The sequence below is a fragment of the Bubalus kerabau genome, chromosome 9, assembly GCF_029407905.1.
Source record: "Bubalus kerabau isolate K-KA32 ecotype Philippines breed swamp buffalo chromosome 9, PCC_UOA_SB_1v2, whole genome shotgun sequence".
Taxonomy (NCBI): Eukaryota; Metazoa; Chordata; class Mammalia; order Artiodactyla; family Bovidae; genus Bubalus; species Bubalus kerabau.
This window is the reverse complement of record NC_073632.1, coordinates 74,913,224-74,927,248: the sequence shown is the minus strand read 5'-3', so window position 1 is coordinate 74,927,248 and position 14,025 is coordinate 74,913,224. Positions and strand designations below refer to the sequence as shown.

The following is a 14,025-nucleotide window of genomic DNA, read 5'->3' as shown; positions in this document are numbered from 1 at the left end:
AAAGGAGGCAAGAATATACAATGGAGAAAAGACAATCTCTTTAACAAGTGGTGCAGGGAAAACTGGTCAACTAGGTGGTCATTCATTCATAAAAGAATGAAACTAGGTCACTTTCTAGCACCATACACAAAAATAAACTCAAAATGGATTAAAGATCTAAATGTAAGACCAGAAACTATAAAACTCGTAGAGGAAAACATAGGCAAAACACACTCTGACATAAATTACAGCAGGATCCTCTATGACCCACCTCCAAGAGTAGTGGAAACAAAAGCAAAAATAAACAAATGGGATCTAATTAAACTTAAAAGCTTTGTACAACAAAGGAAACTATAAGCAAGGTGAAAAGACAGCCTTCAGAATGGGAGAAAATAATAGCAAATGAAGCAACTGACAAATAATTAATCTCAAAAATATACAAGCAACTCCTACAGCTCAATTCCAGAAAAATAAACAACCCAATCAAAAAATGGGCCAAAGAACTAAACAGACATTTCTCCAAAGAAGACATACAGATGGCTAACAAACACATGAAAAGATGCTCAACATCACTCATTATCAGAGAAATGCAAATCAAAACCACAATGAGGTACCATTTCATGCCAGTCAGAATGGCTGCTATCAAAAAATATACAAACAATAAGTGCTGAAGAGGGTAAAGAGAAAAAGGAACCTTCTTACACTGTTGGTGGGAATGCAAACTAGTACAGCCAGTATGGAGAACAGTGTGGAGATTCCTTAAAAAACTGGAAATAGAACTGCCATATGACCCAACAATCCCACTGCTGGTGGGCATACACACCAAGGAAACCAGAATTGAAAGAGACATGTGTACCCCAATGTTCATTGCAGCACGGTTTACAATAGCCAGGACATGCAAGCAACCTAGAGGCCATTGGCAGATGAATGGATAAGAAAGCTGTGGTACATATACACAATGGAATATTACTCAGCCATTAAAAAGAATGCATTTGAATCAGTTCTAATGAGGTGGATGAAACTGGAGCCTATTATACAGAGTGAAGTAAGTCAGAAAGAGGAACACCAGTACAGTACATTAATGCATATATATGGAATTTAGAAAGATGGTAATGACCTTATATGCAAGATGGCAAAAGAGACACAGATATACAGAACAGTCTTTTGGACTCTGTGGGAGAAGGTGATGGTGGGATGATTTGAGAGGATAGCATTGAAACATGTATATTATCATATGTGAAGTGGATCACTGGAAAGGTTCAATGCATGAAACATGGTGCTCAGGGCTGGTGCATTGGGATGACCCTGGGAGATGGGATGGGGTGGGAGGAGGGAGGGGGGTTCTGGATAGGGAACACATGTGCACCCGTGGCTGATGCATGTTGATGATGGCAAAAACCACTACAATATTGTAAAGCAATTAGCCTTCAATAAAAATAAATAAATAATTTAAAAAAGGGGGGGGGGGGCTCATTGGTTTGATCTCCTTGCAGTCCAATGGACTCTCAAGAGTATTCTCCAAAATCACAGTTCAAAAGCATCAATTCTTTTATGGTCCAATTGTCACATCCATACATCACTACACAAGCTTTGACTAGATGGACCTTTGTCAGCAAAGTAATGTCTCTGCTTTTTAATATGCTCTCTAGGCTGTTCATAGTTTTTCTTCCAAAGAGCAAGTGTCTTTTAATTTCATGGCTTCAGTCACCATCCACAGTGATTTGGGCCCAAGATTATAAAGTCTGTCACTGTTTCCATTGTTTCCCCATCTATTTGCATGAAGTGATGGGACTGGATGCCATGACCTTTGTTTTCTGAATGTTGAGTTTTAAGCTAGCTTTTTCATTCTCCTCTTTCACTTTCATTAAGAGCCTCTTTAGTTCCTCTATGCTTTCTGCCATAATATTGTGTCATCTGCAAATCTGAGGTTATTGATATTGCTATCAGCTAACTTGATTCCAGCTTGCCCAGCAATCTTGATTCCAGCTTGTGCTTCATCCAGCCTGGCATTTTGCACGACATACTCTGCGTATAAGTTAAGTAAACAGGATGACAATATAGAGCCTGGATGTACCCTTTCCCTATTTGGACCTAGTCCATTGTTCCATGTTCAGTTCTAACTGCTGCTTCTTGACCTGCATACAGATTTCTCAGGAGGCAGGTTAGGTGGTCTGGTATTCCCATCTCTTGAAGAATTTTCCATGGTTTGCTGTGATCCACAGAGTCAAAGGCTTTGGCATAGTCAATAAAGCAGAAATAGATGTTTTTCTGGAACTCTCTTGCTTTTTCAATGATCTAATGGATGTCGGCAATTTGACTTCTGGTTCTGCCTTTTCTAAATCCGGCTTGAACATCTGGAAGTTCTTGGTTCACATACTGTTGAAGCCTGGCTTGGAGAATTTTGAGCATTACTTTGCTATCGTGTGAAATGAGTGCAATTTTGCAGTAGTTTGAGCATTCTTTGGCATTGCCTTTCTTAGGGATTGGAATGAAAACTGACCTTTTCCAGTCCTGTGGCCACTGCTGAGTTTTCCAAATTTGCTGGCATATTGAGTGCAGCACTTTCACAGCATCATCTTTTAGGATTTGAAATAGCTCAACTGGAATTCCATCACCTCCATTAGCTTTCTTCATAGTGATGCTTCCTAAGGCCACTTAACTTCGCATTCCAGGATGTCTGGCTCCAGGTGAGTGATCACACCATTGTGATTATCTGTGTTGTGAAGATCTTTTTTGTATGGTTCTTCTGTGTATTCTTGCCACCTCTTAATATCTTCTGCTTCTGTTAGTTCCATACCATTTCTGTCCTTTATTGAGCCCATCTTTGCATGAAATGTTCCCTTGGTATCTCTAATTTTCTTGAAGAGATCTCTAGTCTTTCCCATTCTATTGTTTTCCTCTATTTCTTTGCATTGATCACTGAGGAAGGCTTTCTTATCTCTTGTTGCTATTTGGATCTTTGCATTCAGATGGGTGTGTCTTTCCTTTTTTCCTTTGTTTTTCACTTGTCTTCTTTTCTCAGTTATTTGTAAGTCCTCCTCAGAGAAGCATTTTGCCTTTTTGCATCTCTTTTTCTAGGGGATGGTCTTGATCACTGCCTCCTTTACAATGTTACACACCTCTATCCATAGTTCTTCAGGTACTCTGTCTATCAGATCTAATCCCTTGAATTTATTTGTCACTTCTACTGTATAATTGTAAGGGATTTGATTTAGGTCATACCTGAATGGTCTAGTGGTTTTCCCTTCTTTCTTCAATTTAAGTCTGAATTTGGCAATAAGGAGTTCATGATCTGAGCCACAGTCAGCTCCCAATCTTGTTTTTACTGACTACATAGAGCTTCTTTATCTTTGGCTTCAAAGAATATAATCAATCTGATTTTGGTACTGACCATCTGATGATATCCATGTGTAGAGTTGTCTCTTGTATTGTTGGAAGAGGGTGTTTGCTATGACCAGTACATTCTCTTGGCAAAATTCTGTTACCCTTTGCCCTGCTTCATTTTGTACTCCAAGGCCAAACTTGCCTGTTACTCTATGTATCTCTTGATTTCCTACTTTTACACTCCAGTCCCCTATGATGAAAAGGACACCTTTTTTTTTTGGTGCTAGTTCTAGAAGGCCTTGTAGGTCCCCATAGAAAGTTCAACTTAATCTTCTTTGGCATTAGTGATTGGCACATAGACTTAGATTACTGTGATATTGAATGGTTTGCTTGGAAATGAACAAAGATCATTCTGACATTTTTGAGATTGCACCCAAGTAATGCATTTCAGGCTCGTCTGTTGACTATGAGGGCTACTCCATTTCTTCTAAGGAGTTCTTGCCCACAGTAGTAGATATAATGGTCATTTGAATTAAATTCACCCATTCTGGTTGATTTAATTCACTGATTCCTAAAATGTTGATGGTCTTTCTTGCCATCTCCTGTTTGACCACTTCCTATTTACCTTGATTCATGGACCTAACATTCCAGGTTCCTAGGCAATATTATTCTTTACAGCATTGGACTTTACTTCCATCACCAGTCACATCCACAACTGGGCATTGTTTTTTGCTTTGGCTCCATCTCTTCATTCTTCCTCAAGTTATTTCTCAACTCTTCTTCAGTAGCATAATGGGCATCTACTGACCTGGAGAGTTCATCTTTCGGTGTCATATCATTTTGTCTTTTCATACTGTTCATGGGGTTCTCATGGCAAGAAAACTGAAGTGGTTTGCCATTCCCTTCTCCAGTGCATCATATTCTATCAAGTAGAAAAACATCTACTTCTCTTTTATTCACTACACCAAAGCCTTTGACTGTGTGAATCACAACAAACTGTGGAAAATTCTTCAAGACCACCTTACCTGCCTCCTAAGAAATCTGAATTCAGGTCAAGAAGCAACAGTTAGAAACAGACTTGGAACAATGGACTAGTTCCAAATTGGGAAATGAATACGTCAAGGCTGTATATTATCATCCTGTTTATTTAACTTATATGCAGAGTACATTATGTGAAATGTCGGGCTGGATGAAGCACAAGCTGGAATCAAGATTGCTGGGAGAAATATCAATAACCACAGATATGTAGATGACACCACCCTTATGGCAGAAAGTAAAGAGAAACGAAAGAGTCTCTTGATAAAAATCAAAGAGGAGAGTGAAAAAGCTGGCTTAAAACTCAACATTCAGAAAACTAAGATCATGTCATCTAGTCCCATTACTTCATGGCAAATAGATAGGGAAACAATGGAAACAGTGACAGACTATTTTTTTGGGCTCCTAAATCACTGAAGATGGTGATTGCAGCCATGAAACTAAAAGACACTTGCTCCTTGGAAGAAGAGCTATGACCAACCTAGACAGCATATTAAAAAGCAGAGACATTACTTTGCCAACAAAAGACCATCTAGTCAAAGCTATGGTTTTTTCAGTAGTCATGTATGGATGTGAGAGTTGGACTATAAAGAAATCTGAGTGCTGAAGAATTGATGCTTTTGAACTGTGGTTTTGGACAAGACTCTTGAGAGTCCCCTGGACTGCAAGGAGATCAAATCAGTCCTGAAAATTCATTGGAAAGACTGATGCTGAAGCTGAAGCTCCAATACTTTGGCCACCTGATGCGAAGAACTGACTCTTGGGAAAGACCCTGATGCTAGGAAAGATTGAAGGTGGGTGGGGTAGGGGACGACAGAGGATGACATCGTTGGATAGCATCACCAACTCGATGGACATGAGTTTGAGCAAGCTCCAGGAGTTGGTGATGGACAGGGAAGCCTGGCATGCTGGTGTCCATGGGGTAGCATAGAGTCAGACACGACTAAGCGACTAAACTGAACTGAACTGAAAATTCTTATGTTGAAACATGATTCTGAATGAGATGCTATTTGCAGATGGGGAATTTGGGAAATGATTGGTCATGAAAGTAAAGTCTTCATGAGTTAGATTTGTGCCCTTATTAAAGAGACCCAGGAGAGTTCTCTTTTTCTCTTTCTGTTACATTCAGCAAGAACACAGTCATCTGTGAACCAGGAAGCAGGCTCTAACTAAATCTTCCAGCATTTCGATCTTGGACTTCCTATCCTCTAGAGCTATGAGAAGTACATGTTTGTTGTTTACTCAGTCTATAGTATTTTTGTTACAGTAGCTTGAACTAAGGCACACTATGCTCCCATTATTATGGCTAAAATAAAAAGACTAGCAATACGAAGTGCTGTAAAAATGGGGAGCCCCTGGAACCCTGATATATTACTGGTTGGAATGTAAAATAATTTCACCACTTTGCAAAGCTTTGTGGCAACTTTTTTATAAAGGTGTACACATTCAGTTCAGTTCAGTCACTCAGTTGTGTCCAACTCTTTGCAACCCCATGGACTGCAGCACGCCAGGCCTCCCTATACACATTACATTCAACTTATTAATTCCATTCATAGCTATTTACCAGTTGAAACTGAAATATCATATGTTCACATAAAAACTTGTATGTGAAGATTCTTAGCAACTTCATTCAAAATAGTTAAAAACAGGAAGAATACAAAAAGTCCACCAGTAGATAAACATGTAAACAAATTTTGGTATATCCATATAATGCAAATACATCTCAACAAAACAATGAACCACTGACAGATACTAAAAAATATTTAGCTAGATAATTTCATACTAACAAAAGATTCAGACACAAAGAGTACATTGTATATGATTCTATGCAGGACAAATCTTATTTATAATGACAGAAAGTATCAGTGATTGCCTCTGGCCATGGAGAAGAGAATTTGTGTTTAAAGGGAGGGATTGATAAGAAAAAAAAAAACCCAAAACTTGGAAACAGGCAAATATATGATTGCCTGTCCTTTCAATGTCCTGGTAGATCCTTTTGTAACAGGTTTGTCTAATAAGGATTATCTAACCCCTAGGGGCATGGACATTTGATTATAGTATTTTGCAATTCTGTAAGGGTAGGTGTTGGTGAGTATAAAACTGACAGACAGTGAAGCAGATGATTCTGTTTCTATAGCAATGCAGATAAATTTTATCCTGTAGAGAGGCAAATTATTTTCATGCCATAGAAAACCTTACATGTCCTATAGGACACTGAAATTTTTATATGTAATTTATAAATCTTAATCTAGCATTTTTTTCCCATGGCTATAAATAATTCTATCTACCTTATAAGTTTTTTTTTTAATCAGCTTTACCATTTTGTTGATTCCATTAATAATGAGTTAAACACATTTTCCATATATATCATTCTTTAAAAACAGCCTTCTCCAAAGATTCCTATTGGTTAAAACATTCAAATTACCACCTCATTCCTGCTGCCCATTACTGTAAATGTACTTACACCGTCTCTGAACCTCTTTAAGCACTGACACTTAGCTCCTGCCATTCTGGATCCCATCACCCCTAATATATCTCACTGGCAGATCTCCTGTGGTCATCAGTAATGAGTGACTAGAAGACAGTCACTACTAGGCTTTCTAAGGACACTGGTGGTTGATGCCTTATTTAAGTCAGGATCTTTTGGGCCTCTTTAGAATATATGATGAGGTAATGCACAGATCATACATGATAAATATTTCAACACTTATACTTCCTCAGACTTTTAGATTCCTTCCTTTACATTATGCCAGGGAAGTTCCAGATACCAACCTCTTTCAGTCTAAGTTTCAATCAACAACAAAACAAATTATTAAAGCTACTTCTAATTGTTCAAGTTAATATATAAAATCTAGAATATCTAATAAATTTACTCACTTCAAAAATTGATTCAGTCGATAGTTGGATGGCATCACCAACTCAATGGACATGAGTTTGGGTAAACTCCGGGAGTTGGTAATGGATAGGGAGGCCTGATATGCTGCAGTTCATGGGGTCACAGAGTTGGACACGACTGAGCGAATGAACTGAACTGAACTGAGTGCTACATTCAGTCCTCCTTGGTCTAATACTCTTAAAAAACACTCCCACATCTGTTCCTTGGGCATATGCAACACATATGGGGAAATTTTTGCAACTTTTTGGTAAATGAACCACCTCTTCCCTGCTCAGACTTTGCAACTGGCACTCTGAAGGATGCTGAGAAATAACCAGTTATAAGTCCACTGGCAATAAGGGTACTTGAGGGGTGGGGTAGGCAGGTAATGGCCCACCAGTGTTTTCTACATTATAATCCCCAGAACCTATGCATATGATACCTAAGACAGCAAAAGATTTTTCAAATATGATTAAGTTAAGGATATTGAGATGATTACCCTGAATTATTCCAGTGAGTCCAATGTAATCCCAAGGTTCCTTAAAAATGGAAGAGAGAAAGGGAAGGAGAGGTCAGCATGATGGGATATGAGAAGGACTCAGCGGTCATTGTTAGTTTTGAAGATGGAAGATGGGGTTCATGAATTCCAAGTAGGTAGAAAAGGCCAAGAAATGGAATGTCACCTAAAGTCTCCAGAAGAGACTATAGCCCTGGAGAACTAAGATCCCTCAAGCCACATGATACAGCCAAAAAAGTAAATAAAAAATAAAATAAAGATTTAAAAAAACTGGAAACATTCCCACTTTTTGTAGCTTGGCAAGTTTTGTTTTCGTTCTTACTTTCTTATAGAATCCCAGAATGCAGTATATTAAAAATAATATACAAAATATGTGTCATTATCAGAGAATGTTTGCATTCTGATGCATATTTTTATTGTACTTTTAAATTGTTACCTTTTTCTTAAAAATAGTTTCCTCTAGCAATAAGTTATCCTGGATTTTATGAAATGTAGACATAAATATGAAAAAGCATATATCAAGAAAAAATCGGTCCATTATACAAATTTGAAGGATTATTTTTATATACTGCTTAAAAATTTTCTACTAAGTATCTTTTTTCTAATCATACTTTCAAAGTATCAATATACTAAATAATCCTAGAGTTCTCCTTTCTACTCTCATGATCAAAAAAAAAAGACAAATCTTTTCCGGCTAATTATGAAGGAGAATGAAATCTATTTCATTTTTATCATTTAAACATTTAGTACTGATTTAAAATCCAACCATGGCAGGGAAACTCCTCTATTTCTTTCATACCAGCAAACAGATGGTGAAGTCAGGGACTCTATGGTAAGACTGACATTTCTTTACACTAGTGGATTTTGTAGGCCACTCCCAGTCCCTAAAGCCACTTAAGTAGCCATTGTTTCTGCCTGTCAAGCAAGATAGTTGTTAGCTTCTGTGAATATTTCCCTAATAGCTCCACCAATCATTTTTATCTCTGCTGCCAACCTGAGATTTCATTAGCAAGTGTGAAAAATGCTCACAAAGTAACATGAAGAGGTACTGGACCAATTCAGTCTTTCTGAGGAATTCTTACTTATATCTTGTGAGAATTGTTACAGTCCTAGGAAAGACTGGAAATCACTATATATCTAATATTATTCTTCCCTCTCAATAAAAATAGTAATGTCTATTTTCCCCAAATGATGGAGTCATCTTAGCTTTTCTTCTTCTCACATACCACACCCAAACATCAGCAAAGCCTGATGGTTCTGCTTTTGAAATGAAGTGAGAATCTCATCCCTCTACAGATCCCACATCTGTCCAAACATCACCATTTCTCACCTGTTTTATTCTAATAGCTCCCACTGTATCTGCCTGTTTCTACATTAGTCCCACTATAGTCTATTTTTACACCACACACAGGCATGGTTTTAAAAAAACACACCAGATTATCCCCTTCCTCAACTCAAACCCTCTAGTGTATGTCCATTTTATAGAGAAAAAATTCCAAAGTCCTTATTAAGGCCCACAAAGCCCTTCATGACCTGTCTCCTGACAGTGTTAGAGCTGCATCATTCTATGCAATTCCACAAACATGCAAAGCAAGGTCCTCCCTTGAATTGTTCTTTCCTCAGATATTGCCCTGTCTCACCCTTCCACTTAATCTGTGTCTGTAACTGAAGTGTTACTACATCAGAGAGGCATTTTCTGACCAGCTAAAACAGCACCCCTGTGAATTTCTCTGTCCCTTTCTTTATTTCTCGTATTAGCATGCATCACCAAACACACATACATGCATACATATATACACATGCATATGTATGTAGACATGTGTATGTTTGTAGAGACATGTATATATATATATATATATATATATATATATACACAAAACTTAACCAAGCAAACTATAAAACTGTAAGATCCAAGATTATAAGTTCCATGAGAGCAAAGACTTTATTTTATTGATTACTCTGTGACCATAATAAGGCACTGATCAGACCTAGGATAAGGTCTGAAACATAGTAGGCACTTAATGAACTTTTTAAATAAATGAATGAATCTTTACTAAAAGAATATAATCCAGATAAGAGTTTATACACCTACATATTTAAGAGAAAAAGAAAGCCTAAAATGCAACAGAAAATAAGAGTATCTTTCAAAGCTTAAACATTAAGTTGAAGGCCATGAATGAATTTATACAGTGAGTATGTGAATAAAACACATCTGACTGGTCTGTTTCTGAATTTATGCTCCTGAAGAGTCACCCAAGAAGCAGGTAACTTAAGCAGAGGCTGACAGATCCCAGCTGTGTTACGATGCCTCTTTTCATCCACTTCTCCCTAGCACCAGAAAAGGAATATTCACCATCACTGTCTGCTGTCCTCTAATTTTATTCTCCTAGTTGTAGTACTGTCGGAACTTACGAAATTAGTGAAACTACAGTATGGAAATGCAAACCAGATTGGTTTGGATGAGTTAATCAAAATTAGTCACTAGGGCAAGAGCTCTGACATTTTTTATCCTAGATTAAAGACTCTAACAGTATGTTCTAAAGCCTAAAATAATAAGACAAAATCTACTTAAATACTGGTAAAATTGTGTTGATAGCTTTTAGTTCATCAGGAAGCATCAAACTAAGAATAACTCGAGCAATTCATGTATGAATATTTCTCTGACAAGACCTCTGCTTTACAATATTGAAGGGAAATAAGTTAAAAAAAATTGTGTCAAAGAATCCATGTGCATTTGTGAATTAAATTGATAAATCATTACTGACACTAAGATGAGATTAAGAGGAATGTAGTAAAACACGAAGTATTAAAAAGAATGGGATATATGAGTTCCAAGTCCTCACATACTCTTCTGGATGGTGTTGGACAAAACTGACTCTCAGTTGCCATGTTAAATAATGTACTAGATACAAGTTTTTGAAGGAAGGGAAAGGATATCAAAATTATTTGTGGGATTTTATCAAACTATCCATGTCCTTCTGTAGCTTCTCAGTTCCTCATCAAGATGCTGAACTTCCACCCTTTCCAGTTGTTATGTGTAGGAGCTGGCTGTTTCCATCCTGTGTCTTGAGTAGGGAGAAAAATGGTTGAGGACCACAGGGAAATAATTCTTTTCACCTCTAAAATCTCATTTGTTATACAGAAATAAACCACAGGTAAGTCTTTAGAATGTACAAAATTATCAAGATACTTATCCTAGAGGGATGATTATAAGGATTCCTTTAAAAATTACCCAAGGTTGGTAGCTATCTTCCTGGTTTACACACTCCAGTACAAGTATTTCCTTATATTCCATGTAACCATTGTTCTGCTATAATTTGCAGTCTCTATTTTTCCATAGCAGAGAAGGCAATGGCACCCCACTCCAGTACTCTTGCCTGGGAAATCCCATGGATGGAGGAGCCGGGTAGGCTGCAGTCCATGGGGGCGCAAAGAGTTCAACACAACTGAGCAACTTCCCTTTCACTTTTAACTTTCATGCATTGGAGATGGAAATGACAACCCAATCCAGTATTCTTGCCTGGAGAATCCCAGGGATGGAGGAGCCTGGTGGGCTGCCATCTATGGGGTCGCACAGAGTCGGACACGACTGGGGTGACTTAGTAGCTGCAGCAGCAGCATTAGTCCACAGAAACAAAATACATACTTAAAATACTAAAAAAATTCCTCTTATTTTATTTGAAATCATTTCATAGTTCTGTTTTCCATCTTCTCTTCTTATAATAATATTCTCTGGAAGAATCAACCTTAAATCTAAATTTATAAATTTAAATAAATAAATTTAAGTTTTCATTAGTTCTAAATGTAAAAATTTTTCTGATTAAATGAATTCCTTAGGTAGCAATTAACTCCTTTTTAATTCCAATTACATTGTATTTTATTTCCTGATTTTCTGCTTAATTTAATAATGGGAAAGTTGTGATAGTCAATAAGTATATATGATCTGGAGAGGAAAAATACTGGTGATGTGTGTAATTTTGTGCATTTAATTTTTTTTTTTTCCAGATTTAAGACTTTTATTTTTTCACACCCAGGCAAGCCTGGGCGGTTGGCCCTTCCTGCCCTCAAGACCCCTACCCTTCACAAGGAGAAGAAATGATTACTTTGACTCCAGGGCTCAGCGAGTGCCTAAGCTTTGGCAGCGGCCTTGTAATGGGTCAGAGTGCGGGCAAAAGGGTCCGTGGCGCTGGTCCACCTAAAAATATGGAACACTTAACGAATTTGAGTGTCATCCTTGCACAGGGGCCATGCTAATATTCTCTGTATCATTCCAATTTTAGTATATGTGCTGCCGAAGCGAGCACTAATATCTGGTTTTTATATTTTTATGATGTTTCACCAATTTTTTTAGAAACCAAGTCTATAAGTGATCATTTAAAATTTTTCAAATTCAAAAATCATTCTTTAAATTATTTTTAAGTTGTTGTTGTTGTTCAGTCGCTAGGTTGTGTCTGATTCTGAAATCTCATGGCCTGCAGCATGCAAGGCTTCTCTGTCTTTCACTATCTCCCTGAGTTTGCTTAACTCATATCGATTGAGTCGGTGATGCCAACAACCACCTCATCCTCTGTCACCTCCTTCTCCCCTTGCCCTCAATCTTTCCCAGCATCAGAGTCTTTTCCAATGAGTCAGCTCTTTGCATTAGGCGGCAAAGTATTGGAGCTTCAGCATCACTCCTTCCAATGAATATTCAGGGTTGATCTCCTTTAGGATTGATTGGTTTTTTCTCCTTGCTCTCCCAGGGACTCTCAAGAGTCTTTTCCAGCACTACAATTCAAAAGCATCAATTCTTTGGTGCTCAGCCTTCTTTATGGTCCAAGTCTAACATCCATATAAGACTACTGGAAAAACCATAGCTTTGACTATATGGACTTTTGTCAGCAAAGTGGTATCTCTGCTTCTTAACACACTGTCTAGGTCTACCATAGCTATTCTTCCAAGAGGCAAGTGTCTTTTAATTTCATGGCTGCAGTCACTGTCCGCAGTGATTTTGGAGCCCAAGAAAATAAAATCTGTCACTGTTTCCACTTTTTCCCCATCTATTTGCCATGAAGTGATGGGACTAGATGCCATGATTTTTTTTTGAATGTTGAATTTAAGCCAGAGTTTTCACTCTCCTCTTTCACCCTCATCAACAGGCTCTTTAAGTAACAACACTAAAAAAAAGATTTTCAGTCATAGTTAAGACTACCAATTATAGTTAAATAATCATGAAATCTATAAGCTGATGATCCTAACAATCTGGAAGTGTTCCTTGTAACACAGGTGGCATCAGTAGCCAAATTAATGGGCTGTTTTGAAGACAACAAACTCCTTTCTTGCTTCTTAGAAATATGTTTGTTTCTGGTTTGAAATTTCCATTAATAGAATCAGTTATCTTGGATTTTGACATTCATATCAAAAGACCACTATTACCTTGTGCACGTTATATGAATTGAAAACTGGAGAATTAACCCATTATTATTCACACACAACACAGCTAACTTTTGTCAATTTGCTAACTGTCATCTTGAAAAACAGGAAGAAGAGTGCTGAGGAAATTATCCTCATGAGAGAAGTGAAATTCAGAGAGAAAGTCTTGGGTATAGGATATAGTGCAATGAAGCTAAACTTGGAAAATCTTTAACAGTGGGGATCTGGGCATTCATCCTAGTTGTAATGTGAATAGGGTTACCAGGTACAATACAAAACCTCTAGGTAAATTTGAGCAAATATTACAATTTGGAATATACTTTTGCTTTAAAATAATTCCTTGTTTATTTAAAATTGAAATTTAACTGGATGATGATGATTATTATCACCATAATTATTGTCATTGTTGCTATTGTTTAGTAAGTTGAGAACCCACAGTATGAAGGTGACATAACTTTGGCTAAGTAGTTTGAGTAAAGGATCACTGTCCATTGTCCTCTCACCATTGGATTTATTCTTATTTGCAGCTACAAATAAAGGGGGGGGGGAAATCTGCAAAATTTAGGTTGCTCACAGAAATGTTTTTGCTTTTGCTTTTTCAAAATTCATCCACATTATTACACTCTTCAAACATCAACTCCTCCATTGAATGTATAGATTGTACAATGAATTGCACCAAGCATGACCATGATATAAAGAATGTAAAAAAATTCCTTTCTTTAGTGAACTTATACTCTTGTAGTACAGCAAGAACAAGCATGCAAATTAGTAACAGCAGAGAACATGTTATAGATATATAAACAGAACTGAAAAGTACTGGAAGATTTCAGGGGAAGAAAAAAGTATTTCCAGATTGTTTGAGGCCTAGGGGTGGCTTATGTTT

General features: G+C 37.3%; 1 non-coding gene across 1 annotated transcript; it reads right to left on the bottom strand.

The window, feature by feature from the left end:
• Positions 1-11,927: 11,927 nt before the first annotated feature.
• Positions 11,928-12,034, bottom strand: LOC129620294 (U6 spliceosomal RNA). The gene has a single exon (XR_008698482.1). It is a non-coding gene; the product is annotated as a U6 spliceosomal RNA (small nuclear RNA).
• Between the last annotated feature and the right edge of the window lie 1,991 nt (positions 12,035-14,025).